The sequence below is a fragment of the Ahaetulla prasina genome, chromosome 11, assembly GCF_028640845.1.
Source record: "Ahaetulla prasina isolate Xishuangbanna chromosome 11, ASM2864084v1, whole genome shotgun sequence".
In the NCBI taxonomy this organism is placed as follows: domain Eukaryota; kingdom Metazoa; phylum Chordata; class Lepidosauria; order Squamata; family Colubridae; genus Ahaetulla; species Ahaetulla prasina.
The window spans coordinates 29,438,749-29,463,188 of NC_080549.1; the positions used below are offsets into that span (position 1 = coordinate 29,438,749).

Sequence of the window (24,440 nt, forward strand, 5' to 3'; positions counted from 1 at the left end):
TAATAATAATAATAATAATAATAATAATAATAATAATAATAATAATAATAATAATAATAATAATAATTTAATTTTTATACCGCCCTCCTCCCGAAGGACTCAGGGCGGTGAACAGGCAGATAAAATAATACAATACATTTCAATAAAAACACTATTTAAAAAACTTATTCCAAAAGCCTAAATTTAAAATACAATACAAAATATAAAATAAACCCCCTGCTCGGAAAAATAGATATGTTTTAAGCTCGGGGCGAAAGGTCCGGAGGTCAGGAAGTTGTCGAAGTCCTGGGGGAAGCTCATTCCAGAGGGTAGGTGCCCCCACAGAGAAGGCTCTCCCCCTGGGGGTCGCTAGCTTACACTGTTTGGCTGACGGCACCCTGAGGAGGCCCTCTCTATGGGAGCGTACCGGCCGGTGGGAGGCATGTGGTAACAGAAGGCGGTCCCGAAGATATCCCGATCCTATGCCATGGAGCGCTTTAAAGGTGGTAACCAACACCTTGAAGTGCACTCGGAAAACCACAGGCAGCCAGTGCAGCCTGCGCAGGATCGGTGTTATATGGGAGCCACGAGTGGCTCCTATCACTGCTGGCTGCATTCTGAACTAACTGAAGTCTCCGGGTGCACCTCAAGGGAGCCCCATGTAGAGCATTACAGTAGTCCAGGCGAGAAGTGAGGGCATGAGTGACCGTGCATAAGGCATCCCGGTCTAGAAAGGGCGAACTGGCGAACCAGGCGGACCTGGTAAAAGCTCTCCTGAGACGGTCGCCAAATGATCTTCAAAGACAACCGTCCATCCAGGAGAACCCTAGATTGCGCACCCTCCATTGGGGCCAATGATTTGCCTCCAACAGTCAGCGCGGTTGCAGCTGACTGTACCGGGATGCCGGCATCCACAGCCACTCCGTCTTGGAGGGTTGAGCTTGAGCCTGTTTCTCCCCATCCAGACCCGTACGGCCTCCACACACCGAGACAACACTTCAACAGCTTCATTGGGGTGGTCAGGGGTGGAAATGTACAGCTGGGTGTCATCCGCGTACAGTTGATAACTCACCCCAAAACCACTGATGACCTCGTCCAGCGGCTTCATGTAGATGTTGAACAGGAGAGGCGAGAGAACCGACCCCTGTGGCACCCCACAAAGGCGCCTCGAGGTCGACCTCTGCCCCCCTGCCAACACCGTCTGCGATCGGGCGGAGATAGGATGAGAACCACGAAACACGGTGCCTCCCACACCCAATCCCCCAACCGCGCAGCAGGATACCATGGTCGATGGTATCAAAAGCCGCTGAGAGATCAAGGAGAACCAGGGCAGAGGAATAACCTATCCCGGCCCTCCAGAGGTCATCCACCAATGCGACCAAAGCTGTCTCCGTGCTGTACCCGGGTCGGAAACCGGACTGGAACGGGTCTAGATAGACAGATTCATCCAGGTACTGGGGTAACTGGTGTGCCACCACACTCTCAACAACCTTCGCCACAAAGCGAAGGTTGGAGACTGGACGATAGTTACTCAAAACAGCTGGGTCAGGAAGGCTTTTGAGGAGGGTCTCACCACCGCCTCTTTCAAGGCGGTGGGAACAACACCTCCCTCAGAGAAATTAACAATCCCTGAGCCACCCTCGTGTAACCTCCCGGGTGGCCAGCACCAACCAGGAGGGACACGGGTCCAATAAACATGTGGTGGCATTCAGCTGCCCCAGTTACCTGTCCATGTCCTCGGGAGCCACAGGGTCAAACTCCTCCCAGATGGTCTCAACAAGACTAGCCTCCGTCACCTTGCCCGAAACTACCCAGTTTTGGTCCAGACCGTCCCGAAGCTGAGAGATTTTGTCAAACAGATACCTGCTGAAATCCTCAGCACAACCCTGTAAGGGGTCATCGCAACCCTCCTGGTTAAGGAGGGAGCGAGTCACCCTAAACAGGGCGGCTGGGCAGTTCTCTGCTGACGCAATGAGGGTAGAGACATAGGCCCGCTTGGCCTCCCTCAATGCCACTAGATAGGTCTGAGCAAAAGACCTAACTAGTGTTCGGTCAGCTTCAGAATGGCTGGACCTCCACGCGCTCTCTAGGCGTCTTCTCCGGCGTTTCATCTCCCTCAGCTCCTCAGAAAACCAAGGAGCTGGTTGAGACTTACACCGGGTCAGAAACCGCAAAGGCACGACACGGTCCAAAGCGCCCACCGCGGCCTGTTCCCAGGCCGCAACAAGCTCCTCGGCCGAGCCGTGGGCCAGATCGCCAGGGAGCGGCCCAAGCTCCATCAGGAACCTCTCCGGGTCCATCAGTCGCCTGGGATGGAACCAACGTATTGGTCCCGTCTCCCTGCGGTGTGGAGCGGCGGTCCGAAAGTCCAGACGAAGGAGAGAGTGGTCTGACCATGACAAAGGTTCAATGACTAATTCTCGTACTTCCAGATCACTCAACCACTGTCCAGAGACAAAAATCAGATCCAGTGTGCTTCCCCCGACGTGGGTGGGGCCGTCAATTAATTGGGTCAGGTCCATGGCCGTCATGGAGGCCATGAACTCCCGAGCCGCCGTTGACGACACACCGGCTGATGGCAAGTTGAAATCCCCCATGACCATAAGCCTGGGGGTATCAACTGCCATCCCGGCTATCAACTCCAATTTAAGATTTCTTTTACTTCAAAATGTTGTTTGCCCTCTATGAGAATTGGTATAGGAGGGGGTGTATGGTTAGCACGGAAAGTAGACGTGTGTTCTGGTTTCAGTAAGCTCACATGGAAAACGGGGTGAATTCTTCTAAGTGTTTTTGGTAAATCTAGCTGTACAGTCATGGGGTTGATGATTTTCACTATGGGGAAAGGTCCCACATACTTAGGTCCCAGTTTTTTAGATTTTTGAGTGGTTTGTAAATATTTGGTGGAGAGATAAACTCTGTCTCCAACTTGGTACTTGTTTTCAGGAGATCTTTTTTTATCCGCTTGTTTTTTATGTGCATGGTGGGCGTCATCAATCGCCTTTCGAGTCATTTTCCATGTGCTTTGAATTTGATCTATCCATTCTGACAAGGATGAAACCGTGGTTTTTTCCTTTGGGAGTAGCGAGATGGGAACAAAGTCTTGGCCTGAAGCTACTTTAAAAGGAGTAAATCCTGTGCTATTATGAATTGAGTTATTGTAGGCTACTTCTGCAAAAGGTAGTAGGTCCGCCCAATTGTCTTGTTGATAGTTAATGTAACAACGTAAATATTGTTCTAGTACCGAGTTCGAGTATTCACAACTTCCATTAGTCTGAGGATGATGGGAGGAGCTTAATCCTTGGGCGGAGCCAATCAGTCACAAAAACTCTTTCCAAAACTGAGAAGTGAATTAAACTCCTCGATCTGAGATGATGCGTTCAGGAACCCCATGGAGTCTATAAATGTGTTGCACAAACAACTTTGCCAGAGTCTTTGAAGAAGGTATTTTGGAACATGGAATAAAATGGACTTTGGAGAACAGGTCTGTGACTACCCAGATTACAGTATTGCCTACACTTTTGGGTAGCTCCACTATGAAATCCATGGATATTTCTTTCCATGGGGCTCCTGGCTAGGCTACTGTTTGAAGTAATCCAGGAGGTTTTCCTGGAGGCCTTTTAGATGATGTGCAAACAGGGAAACGTGCTATATACGATTGAATGTCCTTTTTAAGACTTGGCCATCAAGTCCCGGCGCAGGTCTCAATCAGCTCCCTGGTTTTCCGAGGAGCTGAGGGGGATGAAACGCCGGAGAAGATGCCTAGAGAGTTCTTGGAGGTCCAGTTGTTCGGAGGCTGATCGGACACTAGTTAGGTCCTATACTAGGACCTACCTAGTGGCAATGAGGGAAGCGAGACGCTGCTACGTCTCCTCCCTCATTGCGTCGGCAGATAACCGCCCGGCCACCCTGTTTCGGGTGACTCGCTCTCTCCTTCAACAGGGGGAGCGGGATGACCCATTGCAGGGACGTGCCGAGGAGTTTAGTGGTTATCTATACGACAAAATCGTTCAGCTTCGGGACGGCCTGGACCAAAATTGGGTAGATCCAGGCGAGATGTCAGAGAGCCGTCTTGTTGAGACTGTTTGGGATGAGTTTGACCCTGTGGCTCCCAAGGACGTGGACAGGTTGCTGGGTAGGTTGAATGCCACCACATGTTTACTGGACCCGTGTCCCACCTGGTTGGTGCTGGCCGCACAGGAGGTGACACGAGGCTGGCTCCAGGGGATTACGAATGCTTCTTTGTTGGAGGGGGTCTTTCCGGCCGCCTTGAAAGAGGCGGTGGTGAGGCCTCTCCTCAAGAAGCCTTCCCTGGACCCGCCTATTTTAGGTAATTATTGTCCGGTCTCCAACCTTCGCTTTGTGGCGAAGGTTGTAGAGAATGTGGTGGCATGTCAGCTACCCCAGTACCTGGAGGAAACCGTCTATCTAGACCCGTTCCAGTCCGGCTTTCGGCCCGGATACAGCACTGAGACGGCTTTGGTCGCGTTGGTTGATGATCTCTGGAGGGCCAGGGATAGGGGTTATTCCTCTGCCTTGGTCCTATTAGACCTCTCAGCGACTTTTGATACCATCGACCATGGTATCCTGCTGCACCGGTTGGAGGGATTGGGGGGTGGGAGGCACCGTTTATCGGTGGTTCTCCTCCTATCTCTCTGATCGGTCGCAGACGGTGTTGACGGGGGGGCAGAGGTTGGCCCCGAGACGCCTCACTTGTGGGGTTCCTCAGGGGTCGATTCTCTCGCCCCTCTTGTTCAACATCTACATGAAGCCGCTGGGTGAGATCATCAGTGGTTTCGGTGTGAGGTACCAGCTGTACACTGATGATACTCAGCTGTACTTTTTCACACTGGACCACCCCAACGAAGCTATCGAAGTGCTGTCCCGGTGTCTGGAAGCCGTACGGGTCTGGATGGGGAGAAACAGGCTCAAGCTAAATCCCTCCAAGACGGAGTGGCTGTGGATGCCGGCATCCCGGTACAGTCAGCTGCAGCCCTGGCTGACTGTTGGGGGCGAGTCATTGGCCCCAAAGGAGAGGGTGCGCAATCTGGGCGTCCTCCTGGATGGACGGCCGTCTTTTGAAGACCATTTGACGGCCGTCTCCAGGAGAGCTTTTTACCAGGTTCACCTGGTTCGCCAGTTGCGCTCCTTTCTAGACCGGGATGCCCTATGCACGGTCACTCATGCTCTCGTGACTTCTCGTCTGGATTACTGCAATGCTACATGGGGCTTCCCTTGAGGAGCACCCAGAGACTCCAGGTAGTTCAGAATGCGGCTGCGCGGGTGATAGAGGGAGCCCCTCGCAGTTCCCACGTAACACCTCTCCTGTGCAGACTGCACTGGCTGCCTGTGGCCTTCCGGGTGCGCTTCAAGGTTTTGGTAATGATCTTCAAAGCGCTCCATGGCATAGGGCCGGGCTACTTACGGGATCGTCTGCTGCCACCGAATGCCTCTCACCGACCCATGTGCTCTCACAGAGAGGGACTCCTCAGGGTGCTGTCGGCCAGGCAGTGCCGACTGGCGACACCCAGGGGAAGGGCCTTTTCTGTGGGGGCCCCCACCCTCTGGAACGAGCTTCCCCCAGGACTTCGACAACTTCCTGACCTTCGAGCCTTCCGCCGCGAGCTTAAGACACATCTATTTATTTGCACAGGACTGGACTAGAATTTTTAAATTTTTAAATATTTAAATTTTAAATCTGGTTTTAATGGGGTTTTATTATTTATATCTCTATTTTAAATATTCGGCCTTTGTAATAAGTTTTTTAAATTAATGTTTTATTCTGTATATATATGTTTTATATGGCTGTAAATCGCCCTGAGTCCCTAGGGAGATAGGGCGGTATAAAAGTGTGAACAAATAAATAAATAAATAAATAAATAAAATTGTCTTTTAAGGAGGTGCAAGGTTTTCACAAACCCAAAATGTCCTGCCATTTTAGCATCATGGCATCGTTGAAGGATGGTTTCTCTGAGTGATAGAGGAACATATAGTTTTGCTCCAATCCAAGCAAGTTCATCATGGAGCGTGCATTCGTGCGAATGAGCCAAGAACCAATCATCTGAGTTCAAAGCTTCCTTAAATAACTTAGTTAATTCATCTGGTAATGACGTCTCGGTTTTGGTATGGCTTCGGGTTATAGCCGGAGCTGCTAATTGCTGAATGGGGAGTATTGGGCGTACCACCTCGGCGCATGTACCATTGTATTGGGGCAGACGTGAAAGAGCATCTGCCAAAAAGTTCTTTCCTCCGGGAATGTAATGTAAAGTGAAATTAAAACGGTTAAAATATTGAGCCCAGCGGGCTTGTTTAGGCGAAAGTTTTCTAGGAGTTTTTAGCGCTTCCAGTTTTTTGTGATCAGTCCAAACTTCAAAAGGATGGTTGGAACCTTCTAAGAATTGTCTCCAAGTGTGAAGAGCCCAAAGAACTGCAAATGCTTCTTTCTCCCAAATAGCCCACCTTCTTTCAGTTTCAATTTTCAAGAAGTGAAAGCACAAGGTTGTAGTTTACCATCAGCATTGTTTTGGAGCAAAACGGCTCCGACCGCTACGTCACTAGCATCTGCTTGTACCACAAAAGGAACATCCATGTCGGGGTGTTTTAAAATAGGTTCAGCAGCAAACAGTTGTTTCAACTTTTCAAACGCTGCTTGACATTCCATTGACCATTCGAGAGGTAATGATAGTTTGGGCTTTGTATTTCCTTTAGTTTTTAGGAGGTTGGTGATTGGCAAAGCAATTTGAGCAAAGGAGGGGATGAATTGACGATGAAAGTTCGCAAATCCCAAGAAACTTTGCAGCTGTTTGGGCTCTTCAGAGCTTAAGTTGAGATCCAACTTAATGTCAGGCTGCCTCTGATTATATTTAGGAAAGAATACACCTTGACTTCATTTGCAAATAAAGAAAAGTACTTTTACTAAATACATCTGGACTGCAGCAGTATAAATTTGGATCTGAGACAAAATATGGCTAACATTCCATATCCCATCGTTAGTCCCTCCTCCCACAAAAGGATGTGAGGATTGGAGTGGAGGCTGACACTCATTTCTGCACATTCTAGTATCTTCTTCATTACCTCTGCCTTTGTAGGAATTTTTTCTGCCTTCCAATTTTGTGCAAATACCATTCTTGCTGCCATTATTACATGTATAATCAAATATATATATATATATCTCCTTGTCTCTTGTATAACTAGAAAACAGGCCAAAAAATAATAAGGTGGGATAGAAATAAAATAAATAAATAAATATTGCTTCACCAAGAATCTGGAATATTGACTGTCAACTGTCTTAAGAAAGAGAAAGAGAGATCAGAGTCTTGGATTGCACATTAGACAAACAACCTATTGAGATACTTTAAAGATCTTTTGCTCTCACTTCCTGTTTGGCACCGTAGGTGATGGCGGTGATCTTTACGATCACCAACCTCTGGATTATGTGGAATCGCTAGGACAGTTTAAATCTGCTGTCCAGCGGTTCGAAAAACCCTCTTTTCGGGAGAAGAAGAGATGGTGAGCTGAGGGCAGAGGTTGAATTTCCTTAAAGCCCCTGAGAAAAAAGGGGTTTGAAGGGTTAAGTTCCCTCCAGCAACCCGAAGTGCTCCAGATCCGAGGATTTTTCTGCTTTGGCGGAACCAATCACCACGACCAAACACCGAGATTTATTTTGGACAATAAAGGATTATACCGGACAGAACGAAAGTGGGAGAACTTTATGCAAGTAGCCAAGCCAATTCCCCGATACTTTGTAACAAGTTTGAAAACAGCAAGAAAATGGAGGCGAATTGTTAACAAGTTAACGAGTGGAAAGCGAAAGTGATACTTTTAGCATGCCGTCTGTTGCTGGTAAATTGCATGTTATTTGCTACTTTAACTCTTTAACTCTTTGCTGCCTGCTGATAGAATCTAGGGGAGATTTTTAAATATTGCTTTAAAAGACTGTGTTTCTCAGAGGTTAAGAAGATTTAAAGTGAATATTAAGTTGGAAATAAATAAATAATTTTATAGAAGATGGCAGCCAAACAATTAAAGTCTACTGTAACAAAGGGCTCTGGAATTTCACCAGCTGGTGCCTCTCCAGCTCATACAGCAGAGACTAGAACATTGAACTTAGAGGCGGTACAAGAGAATTTAAAAGACTTTATGCAAGAAAAATTTAAAGTAATAACTGATGAGATATCTGAAATGAAAGAGCAGATATCAGAAATTCAAGTGGGAAATAAAGAAGTTAAGGAAGGATTTGTAATTGCAGTACAAAGTTTGGCAACAAATGTGATTTTATTAGAAGAGGAAGTTGAAGAAATTAAGCAACATAATTCAAAATTAGAAAATAAAATGGCTGAATTTCAAAGTAAAATGGAAAAAACAGATGATGAAATAGTTTTGATACAATATAGAAATATGGAATTTGCTTTAAGAATCCGTGGTCTGAAAGAGAATAAAGAAGAGAATTTAAAGGAAATTTTTTCTGAAGTATTTGCTGAGATATTAGCAGCTCGTCCAGCAGATGTGGTTTATCAAATTGATAAAATATATCGTGTGAATTCTTGGATAGCAAGCCAAAAAAAGTTGCCAGGGGATGTTGTTATTTATTTTACAAATAGAACAGTGAGAAACCAGATTTTGCAAGCCTCATATAAGGGGGAGAAGATTCAGATTGCTGGTCAAGATATTTTAATATTAAAGGAAATTCCACCAAAAATGTTAAGGGCTAGGAAGGACTTTGCCTTCCTGGTGAATGAACTTAAAAAACGTCAGATTGAATATAGATGGGATATTCCAACTGGTATAATAGTATATTATGCAGGGAAAGTACATCGTCTCAATATAGTTGGAAAAGCAAGAGAATTTTATGTTGAGGTATTAAAAGTTGGAAGTCTTCCTCCATTGGAAGCTAGAAGAAGGGAGACTGAAGTGAAGGAAAGAGAAGTGAAGCAGGTACAAGAACAGATTGTGATGGAAGAAGATTTATTACAAGTGTTGGAAATACCTACGACGGGTTCAGACTCAAAAGAACAAAGGCTGACAAGAGCTGCTGCTAAACGCAAGGAACAAGAGATGAAGGCACAACAACAACTGGCAACTACTACAATGGAACCAGTGGGAGGAGCAAGGCCTAAAGCAAAATGTGATCTGCGGCTAGTGTTCCAAAAGTTTCCTTTGGCCGATAATGGCAATTAAACTATTATCTTGGAATGTTAATGGTTTGAATTCACCGCAGAAGAGAAGGAAAGTATTTCACTATTTGAAACAATTTAAAAATGACATTACCTGTTTACAAGAAACACATATTAGATCTTTAGACCAGAAATATTTGATAAATTCAAAACTGGGAGTACATTTTGTTGCCTCCTCTTTGGAGAAAAAAAATGGTTTAGTTATATATATAAAGAAGGATATATCAGCAAAATTAATTGAGGTGAACTTGGGAAAGAATTTGGGTAAGGAATGTTAAATTTACACAAGCGCAAAATATGAGAGAAAATTTTTATAAAATGTTTTATAGATGGCATTTAGACCCCAAAAAATTGTCATGTATGTATCCTAATGTACAGGCTAAATGTTGGAGATGCGATTGTGAAGATGCCACTTATTACCATATATGGTGGACTTGTAAAAAAGTTAAAGCATTTTGGATTAAAGTATGGTGGATCATGCAGAATATTTTGAAAAAGATTAAGTTTACCCCGCAGCTCTTTTTATTAGGAATAATTATGGATTGTACAGCTATAGAGACTAAATTGATTTTGAATTTAATAACAGCCGCAAAACTTTTGATTGCTCAATATTGGAAGAAAGAAGAATTACCTACAATTGAAGAATGGACACTTAAAGTATCAAATCTGGCAGAAATGGCAAAAATCTCTGCTTACTTGAAAGACTATACACAAGAAAATATATTTTAGAATGGAAAATGTGGATTGATTATATTTAAAATAAGTATCAGATAAAAATATCGAATAGCATATGAATAAATTTAGGAAATATTTTGTATTAGATATATTTTGAAGGAGAGGGAATTGAGAGTGTGATTAAGTGTGGAGAGACTAGAGATTATAATTTAGGAATTATTTTAGATTATGATTGTTAGTTTTGATACCCTGCATTTTGTTCTGGGAAGTCGGGGTGGGGGTGGGGGTAAGGGGAGGGAATTGGGGGTTGAGGCTAGAGATGGAGTGATGGTTAATGTACAGGATTATTGAAGATGTATAAATATAATTAATGTAGGGTCGGGTCTGCCCAGTTACCATTTTAGAACGGTGGGAGGGAGAAAGAGAGAGTAGGAGGTAGGAAAGAGGAGAAGAGGAAGGAAGAGGGGTAGAAGAGGAGAAGGAAGGTGTAGGGTGGAAGGAGGAGAGGATGTAGATAAGAGAAGGAGAGGAAGGTCTGGAAAGTAGAAGGCAGAAGAGGGAAGAGTGTTAAAAAGGGGGGGGTGACTGGGCAGGCCCGACTAATTGTATATAACTGTACATTGAATGAGTTGTTTGATATGATTGTAAAAATAAAACTTTTTTATACAAAAAAAAAAGATCTTTGCTCTCATCCAGAGCTGAAGAAGCTTCTTGGATGAGAAGCAAAACGTCTTCAAAGAAAAACCAGAAAGTCCAGTTGCCTCTTGAAAAAGCACTTTGGGGACAATCATGACCTGGATGACTGAGAATCTCCATAGACATGTGGGTCTGATTGCAATAAACTGCAGGAGTGATACCGAAATATGATTTATGTTTTTTTATTCTTATTCTTTTTTATTTCATCTGTTTCTTGTATTCCATTTTTATATACAGTGTTGTTAACGCTCTGTGCTTAATATTCTGTTTCTTGCTATGGCATAATTGCTAATCAAGAATAGTTTATTTAATTTGTTCATCGATACCAAGTTGACTTTATTAAAAAATAAAGTTTTGGACTTTATCTGACCCCCCCAATATAACACAGCTTTCTTCCTTGCTTTTTCAGATCAATGATAGAATTGTTCCAGAGGCTCTGAGTGATAAAAGCCAATTCCCCTTTTTCCACCAAATGCTTCCCAAAGAAGGGATCCAGTACCCAGCCATTTGTCCAGCTGCTTCTCCTCTTCAGATGGACCCTGATTGGCCTCTTTGCTTCAGACACAGAGAAAGGAGAGAATTTCATGAGGACTTTCCCTACTATGCTTGTCAGGAATGGAATTTGTGCTGTTATATCACAACGATTGTCAACAACTGGATACACAGCAGCATCCCTCAGGGAGGCCCTCTCTAAGTGGAGACAAGTCAACGTCTTTGTTCACTTCATAGAATATGAGTCCGTTAGGGACAGAGCTCTTCCTTTCCACGAAACACTTATGCATTTGCCAGGACCCATCGAAGAGAAAGTCTGGATCGTGACAGTTTTGGGAACATCTGCATTGAAAAAGCACAGAGTTTACAAATACATCCATAGTATTTGGAGCTTTGCTTTTCTGGGAAAAGAAAGGCCAAAGGATGCTGGCTTTGAACCTTATTTCTTTGTGGAACATCAGTTTGAAGATCATTATTTCCACTGTTCTCTTTCAAAGCTCGTCTTTTCTGTCAAAGGCCGCAGAAGATGCACCCAGGAAGCCCCACTGGATACCCAGTGGAAATGGGACAGAAGACGGATCACAAATTTTCACCTTTTCTACAGTTTCATTCAGACTCTGGCCCAAGCCTTGAATGCTGCCTATTCCTCCAGATCGAGGAGGGGAAGGAAAGAGGCTTAAGGAGGTTGGGGCTCCAAGGCTGCAGCCGTGGCAGGTATGGGGTCCCGATATTGTGGAATATGAAATATTGCTTCTAAAATAATATTTCATTACAGCTTTCGCTTCTGCATAATAAATAGAGAAAATAAGGAGGTAGGAAAGTTAAGGAACTTTTGGAAAAACTAGTTTAAACAGTATTGTTCTTACAGTGAACAAAGGGGTTCAGAAAAGTCTAGAAAGAAAAGGGGGAGGGGCTTTCTGAGCAATAGCTTAACGGACACATTTCACAATATAACTGATTTACGCAAAACAGCAAGAGAAAGTTAGCAAAGGCCTGGTGTGATTGCACTGAGCAGCTGGGGGCAGCATGAAGGAGAAATGTCTCAGCTCCCACAGCCGCAGCCTTTTATTTATTTATTTATTTATTTATTTGTCACAACAGTATATATAAGCATAAGCATGAAAGTGACTATTTATTTATTTATTTATTTATTTATTTATTTATTAAATTTTTATACCGCCCTTCTCCCGGAGGACTCAGGGCGGTGTACAGCCAAGATAAAAAGCAATAAGTATACAAAGTTAAAAAATCAATTTAAAATACCTATTCAATAATGGCCGAATTAAAACCGTCAAATTGACCAACCTAAAATACCCCATATAAAATTACAGAAAATTTAAAAATTTAAAATTTAGAAATTTAAAAAATCTAAAAAATCAGTCCAGTCCCGCTTGGTTGAATAAATAAGTTTTAATTCCTAAAAGGTCCAAGGTCAGATATTTGGCGCAAACCGGGGAAGTCGTTCCAGAGTAGGAGCTCAACAGAGAAGGCTTCCTGGGGCCGCCAGCCGGCATTGCTTGGCGGACGGCACCCTGAGAAGACCCTCTCTGTGAGAGCGTATGGGTCGATGGGAGGCATAAGGTAACAGCAGGCGGTCCCATAAGTACCCGGGCCCTAAGCCATGGAGCGCTTTAAAGGTGATAACCAGACTATATAATATATAAGCATATATATGAGCATAAGTATGTGATAACTATATTAATTGGATATAATGAAAGGAAGCAATAGAACAGGAACAGGAGGCACGTTTGTGCTCTTATACACGCCCCTTTTGACCATCTGAAACGGATCAGCGCTGCTGTCAGCCTCCACTCCAATCCTCCCTTCTGTTTGTACAATCTATATTCAGTAGTTAGATTGCAATGTCATTATGTTTAATGTAAAATAGCTCATGGACTTAAGATGTATTACTATCCTATTCAGGTTAAGAGAAGGGGGCCCTTTAAGAGTGTCGTCTGACATAAAAGAAGAAGGGAGGGGGAAGGAAAGGTTTGAAATCAGCATGAACGCCAGACGCGTGGGCTTTCCAACGAACCCTGCATTCCTGAGATGATAAACTGCTGAAGACCTTCGGAAGAAGATTACCATGGGGCGGTGGGGGCGAGAAGGAGCTGGCATTGAACCAGCCCTGCCTGACCTTTTGTGGGGAGGAGGGACTAACGAGGGGATATGGGATGTTAGCCATATTTTGTCTCAGATTCAACTTTACACGGCTGTAGTCCAGATGTATTTAGTAAAAGTACTGTTCTGTTTCCCTCCCCCAATACTCCCAACAAAGAGTCAGTCAAAGGCCTTCTCTTCTACTTTATTTACATAGATAAATGTCCTGGCCACGTCTACCCACGGGCCTGCCAAGTCTCTGGAGATAACGAGGAAATTATAGATAAGGCCAGAATTACTCACGAATATATTCTTCCCTCCATTGATACAGTTTGCCTGCGCAAATTCATTGCTTTGTCCAAGACAAAAAACCAGGAAGTCCCACCTCCTATTTATAGTCTCTGCAGATGTCACTGCATGACCATCATTCCTTGACTTTGTCCCAATGCTTCCTCTGCTGCGCGCACCGATCACATCTGCGCAGTCTTGCATCACTCCAAAAGTGTTCTTGGGGCATTGCCAAATCAGAAGAAGGCTCGGGAAAATCAGGCCTTGCCGGCCCCTCCTCCTCTCTTTGAGTGGGTGCCAGGGAGGGAGAGGGCCCAAGAGAAGCAGGGCTTGCCAGGTCTTCTCCCTCACTTTCTGAATCATCCGAGTCCAGGAGTCCGGGTCCAGGAACCTGGGTCACAAGTACTTTTCTTTATTTTCAAATGAAGTCAAGGTGTTTTCTTTCCTAAATATAATCAGAGACAGTCTGACAGCTGCCTCCACAGTGGCCGGCTGCTGCTTTCTCCCAGGATCATTTATCAACAAGTCAGAAAAGCCCAATGCAGTTCAATTTAAGAGAGGGGGGGGGAACGACCAACCTTGACCACGGATGGGGCCCCTCTGGGCAGGAAGACTGTTTGGGAGGAGATGTTGTGTCTTGCCCGCCCTCAGAGCAGCCGGGGCCTTCTTACCTGCTCCCGAACACTGAGGAATGTATGCCTCCCGGCCCAAGTCCTGGCTCCATGCCCACACAAACTGCAGAAGAAGGAGCATCTCCTGCCCCAGCCCTGACTCCATGCCCAGGCAAACGGAGCAGCTAGACCCCTCCTCCTCCACAGCAGGTGAGCCTGAGGAGGTTTACCCAACAACAGCTGATTGGAGTGACCTCGCATCAGAAGATTGAGAGGCGGAGGCAACAGAAGGAAGGAGGGCAGGCCTGGATAAGTGCTGAGTCATGGAGCCACACCCCATGGCCTATATAAAGGATCTACTTTCTGGCAGTCTCTGAGTCAGGCAAAAGTCGAACTTATCTTGCTGAAGTCACTTACTGGTCTCCTGCCTGCTCTGAGGACTTTGCTAGGACTTTGGGCAGAGCTGCAGAGGCAAGCCTGATTCGGATTTCCCTGACCCGGCCGTCAGCGGAGGAGTGGGACACGACAGGAGAAGGTGGCTGAGGAGGGAGGAGAGTGCAGGCACAAGGACGGGGGTGGAGGGGACTGCAGGAGAAGCAGCCCTTCTTCCAGCAACAGGAGTCTGTGTCTTCTCAACATGCCCAGAGTTTTCTTCTTCTTCCCCTTTAGCCACCGAGAGCTCCGAGTTCTCCCAGGGTCTGCCTGGAAGTGGCTCCAGCACTTCTGATTGCTGCCTTCACAACTTGTGTGAAGACTGGAGATCCCCACTCCCTACAGTCTTAACCTCCCGAGATTTCTGCCCCTATGGCTGCTGCATGGCATAGGGTGGGGATGGTCCAGGCAGGCCACCTGCAGGCTTCAGATATGCTGAACGGGCTTGCATCTTCAAGGAATTGGGGGCTTGCTGGGCTCTGTGCAGGAGGTGCAAGGCAAGGCACTGCCACCCAAACACACTGTGGCCGTGATCTCCGCTGCCTGGAACCGCCCGAAAACGCAATGCTCTTTCTTTGCCTCTGCACGCCCCGTTTTTGGAATTGGGGAGGCAGCGGAGATCGTGGGAACAGTGATTTTGGATGGCAGCGCCTTGCCGCTTTGTCAATCGAGTCCTGACCTCCACGCTTCCTCGGGCCGCTTCCGGAATGAGGCTCCGACCGAGGCAGCAAAGGCACAGGGGGCTTGCCGGGAAGCCCAGCACTGTGTTTACGAGATGGCAGCGCCCAGGAGGACTGAAGTGCTGCCTCTGTATCGGGCCTGGCTGTGAGAAAGCCAGGCTTTCAATGCCTACGGCTATAGGGAGGAAGACGGGGACGTCTCGGGAGTGGAGCCTCTGGTGCCAAGTCCCTCTTCTGCCCCCGTGAAAATCATCCCCACCCACTCCAGTTAAATGCGCGTAGTGTGATAGGGTTTGTTTTAAATGGATAAAAAGATCTGTGCTGCTCCTTATCAAAATCCGAGTGGAAGTGATGCTGATTCTGATGCTGATAGGCAGAGGCAGTGTCAGATTGCCTCCGATCAATACTCAAGAAAGAATAACTGACTCCATTTGTTTATAGAGAAAGGTAACTTTTACTGAGCTCATCAGATAGCAATAGAAGCAAAGCTAGAATTGGAAATAGATATGGCTTACAGATGCATTTCCCCTTATTCAGCCCTCCTCCCTCCAAAGTTCAAACAGCTCTAGTCCATTGTCCTTCTCCTCTTTGGCCACGTGGTACTTTACTTCCGATGTTATTCCTCTCTCTGTCTTCTGGTTGGTATTACTGGCATGCAGTGCTCGTTAAACCGCGTCTGTCTGTTTGAATCCTTCTTCCCTCCTCCTCTCATGTGGCAGCCGGAGCGCTTAAGGGGCCATCGCCCCATTAATCACACATAACAACAAGTAACAATAAAACATTTAACGAAGTGATAAAACAGTTAAACGCTCTACTAAGTAAATAAACACTTAAAGTAATAAGCGGAGGCTGACAGGCAGAATTCTTCTTTTCTTGTTTTCCTCCCCAAAAATTAAGGTGCGTCTTATAGTCCAAAACATACGGTAGATGCCAAGAATTCAGATTTTGATCACCTGGAGACCCTGGGGATTCTGCAATGATCGTGGGAAAAACTATCATTAGTCACTTTTTTAGTGCTGTTGTAACAGTCACTAAATGAACCATTTCTCATAATCAGCCTGATGTTTTCTAGGCATTTATGAATAATCTTTTTTCCTAAAATTCATTTTACTAGTCACCTGCTCTAGAATGTCCCCTATAACTTACCAATTGCATCAATTATGTTTTGTTAATATATATTTTGCCAATATATGGTTGAGAAATTTTGCTCAACCTGTTTTTAATTCATGAAGATAGCAGTAGCACCTGTTTTTCTCAATAAGCGTATTTTGATGTTAAAACAACTGTAGAAGAAAGATTCAAGTGTATAAAAGCTAAATATTTTTTTAAAAAAAGCTTTCAAATTGTAAAATTCCTGGATGTTTCCCTTCTAGTTCCATCCTTTCCTGCAGAAGAATGAGTATTGCAATATTTCTGATAGGAAACTCTACTTGGATCAAAATGGAGATGTAGCAGCAGATCTGGCAATCATGAGCTTGTTGATTGTCCCCAAGGAGGATCCTATCGAACAGCGAATGGGGGCTTGGAAAAGACAGAGACTTACTATCCACCAAGGAGCTCTTTCACGGCTAAAGTTGCTCAACAAGGTGGGAGAAATTTTGGGGTCTTTCCTCTTTTTTCCAAAGATTTGGGACCCATTTCATGTGGACTAAGCTCCGTTTCCAGGGTCCATGACCTTCACTGAGAATTGAACATGGGGAGTAGAAACCTTTTAGTTTTCTTTCTATAGACCACTTGGGAGGCTTCAGTACTATTGACCAAGGTCTTCTTCAGATGCTGTGATATTGAAGACTTTTTAGCTGATTCAGCCATGTCCAACCTGGGATGAGAAACCCTCACGTGCTGGAGGTTGTGTTGTTAAGAGCCTCCGGTTTGCTTGTTCCTTGTCCTGAAAGAGCAAAGCAGAAGGGAATTCTGTGGAACAGACCCTGAATTGAGGTTTGGACTGAATGAGATGAGATTGGATCATGGCTGGATGGAGCTCCTGGGGGTCCCATTGGGAGAGAAGCTTCCTCTTGTCCTGCTGAGGGAAAGGCCATTGGGAAATGGTTCCCTCAAAGGGCAGCTCCATGGTCTCTGATAGTTTTAAGTAGTCCAGACCTGGTCAAAGGTAGCCATATCTGTCTCTCACCCAACTGGGGGGAGCAATTGACCTTCTGCCCCTAGGAAGGAGGTCCAAGACTTTCAGTTCCCATAAAATGAGAATGACCAGTGAGAGAATCCCTTGACCCAGAAACCTGAAACACTGAAACACAACTTTGATTGAAAGAAAAGGTCTTCCTGATATCAGAAGAAACAAGAGAGAGATTGTGACAGGAAACACTACTTAGATTTGGCCTTTGGCTCTTAAGAGGGTCTTTCATCTGGAAATCCCTTGAATGGCCTTGTTTATCTTGAGTGTTAGCCAACTTCAGTCCCTCCGGGCAAAAGGAGTCTCCAAATTTAACTAAGATTAAATGTGGGCCTGTCTTTCCATGCCAGTTGGAGTCTCCTAACTGCAATTCTTCAACACAAAGGACTTTTTCTTGGATAACTTAGAAATATCTTCTGACCCAGGACTCACATTCACGTCCCGTCTGTTGCAGCCAAAGATTTGCAACTTAATCTTTTTCAGGGACACTTTCTCATGATCTCCCCTCAATCTCATGACAGTTCTAGAAACAATGCAGAAACCTTTAGCCTTAATAAAGGAGAATATTTGTAGCTCAGGGTTGACATGGGGGCTCCTTGGTGCTCTCTGAGCTTCCTGGTTTTCTTGCAGAAACATCATCAGCTATAATTTATGAGGATTTTTCCTTTATCTCTTAAATGGTGACAAAAGACTATTTTGAACTGGTGACAAGGGGAAACAGCTTTGAAAGGCTTTCTGTAGTCCAGAAGAAACCTTTCCAGAACTTTCCTTCTTAATCACATTTTATTCTACTTAAAAAATCTAATAACAATTTGATACATCTTTGATAACCATATCATGGATAGAAGAAGAGTGGAGGAATGCATTTTGATACAGCCATAAGGAGGAACCAATTGTTTGTTACTTAATGCTTAAATCTTTTCTCAATTCCATCCCCCCCAGACTTTATTAAGTGGAAAAGTTATTTATTACAGTGTGTTATGGTAGAAGCATAAGAGAAGAATTAAAGAAAGAACCTGCCAGGGTCACATCTCCTTCCGTGTTTGGGAGGAGTCAGAGATTTCATATTTACCTCAGTGAAGCCCAGAATCTACTTGTCTAATGTCCATTTCTCCCCCTATTTTCCATGGATGGAGAGTCCTAACATATTTCCTTTGGCATTCCTTGTTTTTCTGCTCAGTCCCTGCCTCAGTCCAGATGTGTGGAAAGTTGCCATCCTGGATTTGTCAAGAGGGCTCGAGAAGGAGAGCCAGTTTGCTGCTATGACTGCATTCCTTGTCCAGAGGGGACCTTCTCCACTCAGGAAGGTCGGTCACACTGAGGGAAATGGGAGGCTTTGTGGAACTGGATTTCTCCACAGCATTTTGATGAAAGTACAAATTAAAATATGCATTGAAACTCAGCTCTTTTTTTCTTTATTCAAATTGCACTAGAAATCCTCCAATTTACTATACCTTAGCTATAAAGGTATTAGAAAATTATGTTATCATTTTTCCCCCTGTGGAATGGTTAAGCAAAGCCTGTAATCAGGTTTTGTCCAAAAAGGTATTTTTGGAAATGTAAAAAACCCAGTATATTAAAGAAATATTGCTTTTTGGCTTTCTCAGATACACAAAAATGCACCAAGTGTCCAGAGGATAAATATCCAAATGAGTCCAGAGTCCAATGTATCCCCAAAGTCATAACCTTCCTATCTTATGAAGAACACCTGGGCATCTTCCTAGTCTCTTTTGCCCTATTCTTCTTCCTAACCACAGGCCTTGCCTTAATCATCTTCATTAAATACCGAGAAACTCCCCTTGTCAAAGCCAACAACCGGGACCTCTCCTACATCCTCCTGGTCTCCCTCCTGCTTTGCTTCTTGTCTCCTTCTCTCTTCATTGGTCAACCAAGGAAAGCCACCTGCCTTCTCCGACAAACGGTCTTCAGCCTCATCTTCTCAGTTGCCGTTTCTTCTCTCTTGGCCAAAACCGTCACGGTGGTGCTGGCCTTCCTGGCCACAAAACCAGGAAACCGAGTGAAGAGATGGTTGGGGAAGAGCTTGGCCAACTCCATCATCCTCTCTTCTTCTGCTGTCCAAATTATCATCTGCTCCACCTGGCTGGGAGTTTCTCCCCCCTTCCCTGACTCTGACCTCCACTCCCAGCCTGGAGAGATCATCCTGCAATGCAAAGAACGGGCCGTTGTCCTACGTCACCCTCAGCTACATGGGCTTCCTGGCTGCCATCTGCTTCACGGTGGCTTTCCTGGCCAGGAATCTGCCTGGGGCCTTCAACGAAGCCAAGCTGATCACCTTCAGCATGCTGGTCTTCTGCAGTGTCTGGGTGACTTTTGTGCCCACCTACCTGAGCACCAAAGGGAAATACATGGTGGCTGTGCAGGTCTTCTCCATCCTGGCCTCCAGTGCTGGGCTGCTGGGCTGCATCTTCATCCCCAAGTGCTACATTATCCTTCTGAGGCCAGACCTGAACACAAAGGAGCAGCTCACAGCCAGAACAAATGTAAAAACATGAGACATAACACAAATAAAATTGGAAGAATTATAAAATTTGCTTTTATTTGAAAAAACACATTATTTCTACTTAGACAATATGCAGAAGTCAAAGAAAATCATACTGTATCTACATTTCAAAATGGAAATAGTTGAATGACTGAAATTTGTGTAACTCCCTTCCCTTTCATCCCAATAAATCTTATTAAAGAGAATGCCATGAAAGTCATTCAGAGGAATTTGTTTTTTGACAACTGACAGGGAACATGACACACATTCTAGGAAATCAATTGAGCAATTATTCCTACTGACTGCTGGCGATCAGAGACAGAGGCAGACCTTAGTGTCCCACACAAATGCGGAGGCTACCCTTGATGTTCATGATGGTGACCCCACGGATTCACAAAATATGCTAAATTCTTGGTCAAATGCATCAGTTAACAAGCAGAATCTAGTTTTTGGTGTCAATGGTACCCAGCATAATTATCTTCCATTAAATGCCCCTACTGTGAACTCGTGCTGACAATACGAAGACCAATGCAAGAAAAATAAAATTAAGCGTTCTGTCATGGACTGTAGCTGGGTGGTACCTAAATCACTCCCATCCTCTGCTAGATCAGGATATCATTTTGGTGCAAGAGACTCGGACCGCGGATGACCTCCTGCTAAATGGTCCCCACTCACAAAAGCTAGAACCAAGGCCAGGCAGAGGCCCAGGAAGACTGAAGGGAGGGCTGGGTAGATTCATGTCTAGCGACTTGAGAGCAGAACCCCTTTAAAGCATATGGCTATGATGGCCCTTCTGCTCCAGATGGACCCTGTCCGGCTTTTAGCAATGTTTATCTTCTGCCATCGCTAAGAAAAGCTGACACCACTGCAGCAGTGGAGGGATTCAGCCGGTTCTCCAGATTCGCTAGAACTGGTTGTTAACGTTATGTGCAGTTTGGCAAACCGGCTGAATTGCCTGGGCCTGGGCCTCCCTCACCCCTCCCCTCCGGAGGGTTTCCCAGGGACCCAGCCTCTTTCTCCCCCAAGGAGCAATGTCGGCCCCTCCCAAACCCCCTTTTCTGGGGGTCTCCTTCCCCCCCCTTCACTTCTGGGAATCCTGGCCAGCGGCCGCCCCCCCAGCAACATCAGGGGGAGCCCAGCAGAGCCCATGGATGCTGCTGCCCCACAAGTGCCCCCAAAGAGGGGAGAAAGAGATGCTCCCAGGCCCAGAGGAGGAATCGGTGGGTCTGGGGGGCGGGAGAAAGCGGATTTTTCGGATTTAGGAATTGGGACGGCCCAAAGAGAACAGGCGGGCCAATGGGAATTCGCCCTTGTCCAGCGTCATCGGTCTCCGGGCAGAGTCTCCCTGGACTGATGGAGGCGATAGTTCCGCGCAGAGAGAGAAGCAGAGGAAGGGGGAGAGGGACCCGTTCAGTCGCGGGAGGGGCTTCCTTTTGGGGTCCCCCTCATGATCCTCAGCCACAGTCTCCCTTTCTCAGGGTGTCTGGACTGGAGGGGGCAGACTAGATGCCCTCTCAGTTCCCAGGGGGAGTCCAGGCTGGGGCTGCCGAGCCTCCGGAAGAGCCAAGTGGAGCCAGAGCTTCAGGGCTCCTCCTGGGCTCCGTTTGGAGGGAGGGAGGAAGCCCCCCACTGCATGGGAGCCCCCTGGGGAGGGGGAAGCTCCTGACTCCCCTTCCCCCTCTGAGGCAACCGATGCCCACCTTTCCTGGCCCCGAGAGGAAACCTCCATTTGTGGGTGGGGGTCCCAGTCCCCCCTCGGGGCTGGCTCTGCTAGACCACCGACCCCTGGAGGGAGAGGCTCCCCTGGAGGCCCCCCTTCTCCCCTCTGGCTCTTCCTGGGAGTTTCCCCCTCGGCTTCTCCCACTTTCAGCCCCCCGAAGGGCTGCAGGAGTGGAGCTGGGTCGGGGCTTCAGCCCAGAGACAGGAAAGTCCCCCGCAGTTTCTTCCCCTTTTCCAGCCAGTCCCAGCCTTTCTCCCCCCCACCCAAAGGCAGGAGGAGCTGGGTGGGCGGAAGGCTTCGATGGGAGGGGGGAGAAGGGAGAGGCAGACTCAAAGGCTGGAAGGGACCTTAGAGAGCTTCTAGACCAACCTCCTCACCGAGGCAGGAGCCCTTAGACCAGCCCGGACAAACTCTCTTCTTGAAGGCCCCAAGCAATGGGTTGCTCCATTGATTACTCGGTTCTTACGGTCAGGAAATCCCTCCTGATCACTTGAGGTCGGATCCCCCTCGGAGGCTTCGGACGATCCCATTTTCCCTTCCAGGCTGATCCACCTTCTCTGGGCTTCGGCTTCTGTCAGCTGAGGGGCCATCCTTGGAGACCCTGCCTCACTCCGGGATCTGCTTTTTGAGTGAGCGAGCGAGATCCCAAGGGCAGGAGTGGGACTCCAGTCGGTCTTCTCCTCTCCAGGAAGGATCGCAACTGGAGTTCCCCCACCCACCCAGAGCCCAGCCAAGACCCCCCATCCAGTGGGGAAATTGACATTTTTTTTACTACCAGTTCTGTGGGCGTGGCTTGGTGGGCGTAGCAGGGGAAGGATGCTGCAAAATCCCCATTCCCACCCCACTCCTAGAGGAAGGATAGGGCAAAATCCCCATTCCCACCCCACTCTTGGGGAAAGGATACTGCAAAATCTCCATTCCCACCCCACTCCTAGGGGAAGGATAGGGCAAAATCCCCATTCCGACCCCACTCCTAGGAGAAGGATACTGCAAAATCCCCATTCCCACCCCACTCTGCGGCCAGCCAGAGGTGATACTTGCCGGTTCTCCAAACTACTCAAAGTTTCCACTACCGGTTCTCCAGAACCTGTCAGAACCTGCTGGATTTCACCCCTGCCCCGATCCCCCTTCTCTTCCGAGTCAAGCTGAAAATTCAGGAAGATCCCCCGTGTGAGCAGCGTCTCTTCCTCACCCCCCTCCCCAATTCTCAGCCAAAGGACCCTCGCCTCATAGTTTTTCTTCCCTCTAAAGTTTGTGCGGTTTTGTCCACAACTCCCTCCAACTTCCGTATGTGTGTTTGTACAAAATGTCTTTTGAACAGAAATATTGTTTCCAAATAAATGCAGCTTTTCCCACCTTTCCAAAGCTCTGCCTTGATTTGAAACCAACACTAACAACCTCCCTGACACGCCAGGAGGGAAAAGAAAAACTGCCTCAAACTCAAGTCCCCTAAAAGGATTTAAACTGCAGCTCCCTCAATCTCAAAAACAGTTTATATTACGAAGGAGGCGGATTCTTAATTCCTGCCGTTTGCTGCTTGCCAGTAAATTCAGCATTTTGACTGCAAGGATCGTGGTAGAAAGGGGGGTTTTACGGGGAGAGAAATCAGTCCTGGGAGTCCCTCCGAAGATTGCATCCTCTGAAAACTCTCCTTTGCCTCTGGTGTTGGATCAGGGTCAGCTCCACCAGCTCTGAGTCTCAAGCCAACCCTGATCCAAAACAAAGAGGATTAAATTCGACATTAAGCAAATACAAGTAGTAGAACAAAGTCAAACTAGAGTCTTGGATTTTAAGAGAGCTAATTTCAATAAACTTAGAGACCTTGAGAAGGATTCAATGGATGAGAATCCCCAGGGGGAAAACAACTCAAGAAGCTTGGGAAATTTTGAAAAGTGAGATTATAAAAGCACAGTCTAACACAATACCAATGAAGAAGAAAAATAGTAGATCACAAAAGAAACCAGCATGGATGCATAAAGAACTATCTGACAAATTGAAAGACAAAAGGACAAATATAAAAAGTGGAAAGAGGGCAAATAACTAAGGCAGAATATCAGCAAATAGCCGAGCCTGTAAAGATGAAGTGAGGAAAGCTAAGGCTCACAATGAACAAAGGCTAGCGACAAAAGTAAAAATAACAAAAAAGCTTCTTCCAACATGTTAAAAACAAGAAAAAGTCAAGGAAACAATTGGCCCATTGCTGGGAGAAAGTGGCAAGAAGATGACAAACAACAGGAGAAAGCAGATCTACTTAACTCATATTTTGCATCTGTCTTTACACAAAAGGAAAAACAATCCAACCTATCAAAACAGCACTACAAAAATAGATTAGAAACACAAGTTAAAATAGGGAAGAAAATGGTAAGTGAACACCTGTCTACCCTAGACGAGTTCAAATCACCAGGACCGGATGGATTACACCCCAAGGTTCTGAAGGAACTGGCAGACGTGATCTCAGAACCACTGAACTATATCTTTCAAAGATCATGGAGCACAGGAGCTGCCAGAGGACTGGAAAAGAGCTGATGTAGTTCCCATCTTCAAAAAGGAAAAAACAGATCCAGGAAACTACAGACCTATCAGTCTGACCTCAATACCGGGAAGATTGTGGAAAAGATAACCAAGCAACGAATCACCGAACACCTAGAAGCAAACAAAGTAATAACCAAAAGCCAACATGGGTTTGTCAAAAACAGATCATGCCAGACTAATCTTATCGCATTCTTTGACAAAATGACAAAATTAGTAGACCAGAGGAATGCTGTCGATATAATTTACTTGGACTTCAGTAAAGCATTTGATAAAGTAGACCATAACCTACTACTAGATAAAGTAGAAAAAGGTGGGTTAGACAGCACCACCACCAGATGGATTCGTAACTGGCTGACCAACCGCACTCAACGTGTAGTCCTCAACGGAACTACATCCACATGGAGGGAAGTATGCAGTGGAGTACCCCAAGGCTC

At 46.0% G+C, this 24,440-nt stretch overlaps 1 long non-coding RNA gene across 1 annotated transcript in view; it reads left to right on the forward strand.

Annotated features, from left to right (window-relative positions):
- The first annotated feature begins 16,645 nt into the window (after nt 1-16,645).
- Nucleotides 16,646-24,440, forward strand: part of LOC131204933 (uncharacterized) — a 112,147-nt gene continuing 104,352 nt past the window's right edge. The window contains exons 1-2 of the long non-coding RNA XR_009156678.1: nt 16,646-16,709; nt 18,435-18,561. This is a non-coding gene — a long non-coding RNA (uncharacterized LOC131204933). The remainder of the gene's footprint in view (nt 16,710-18,434; nt 18,562-24,440) is intronic.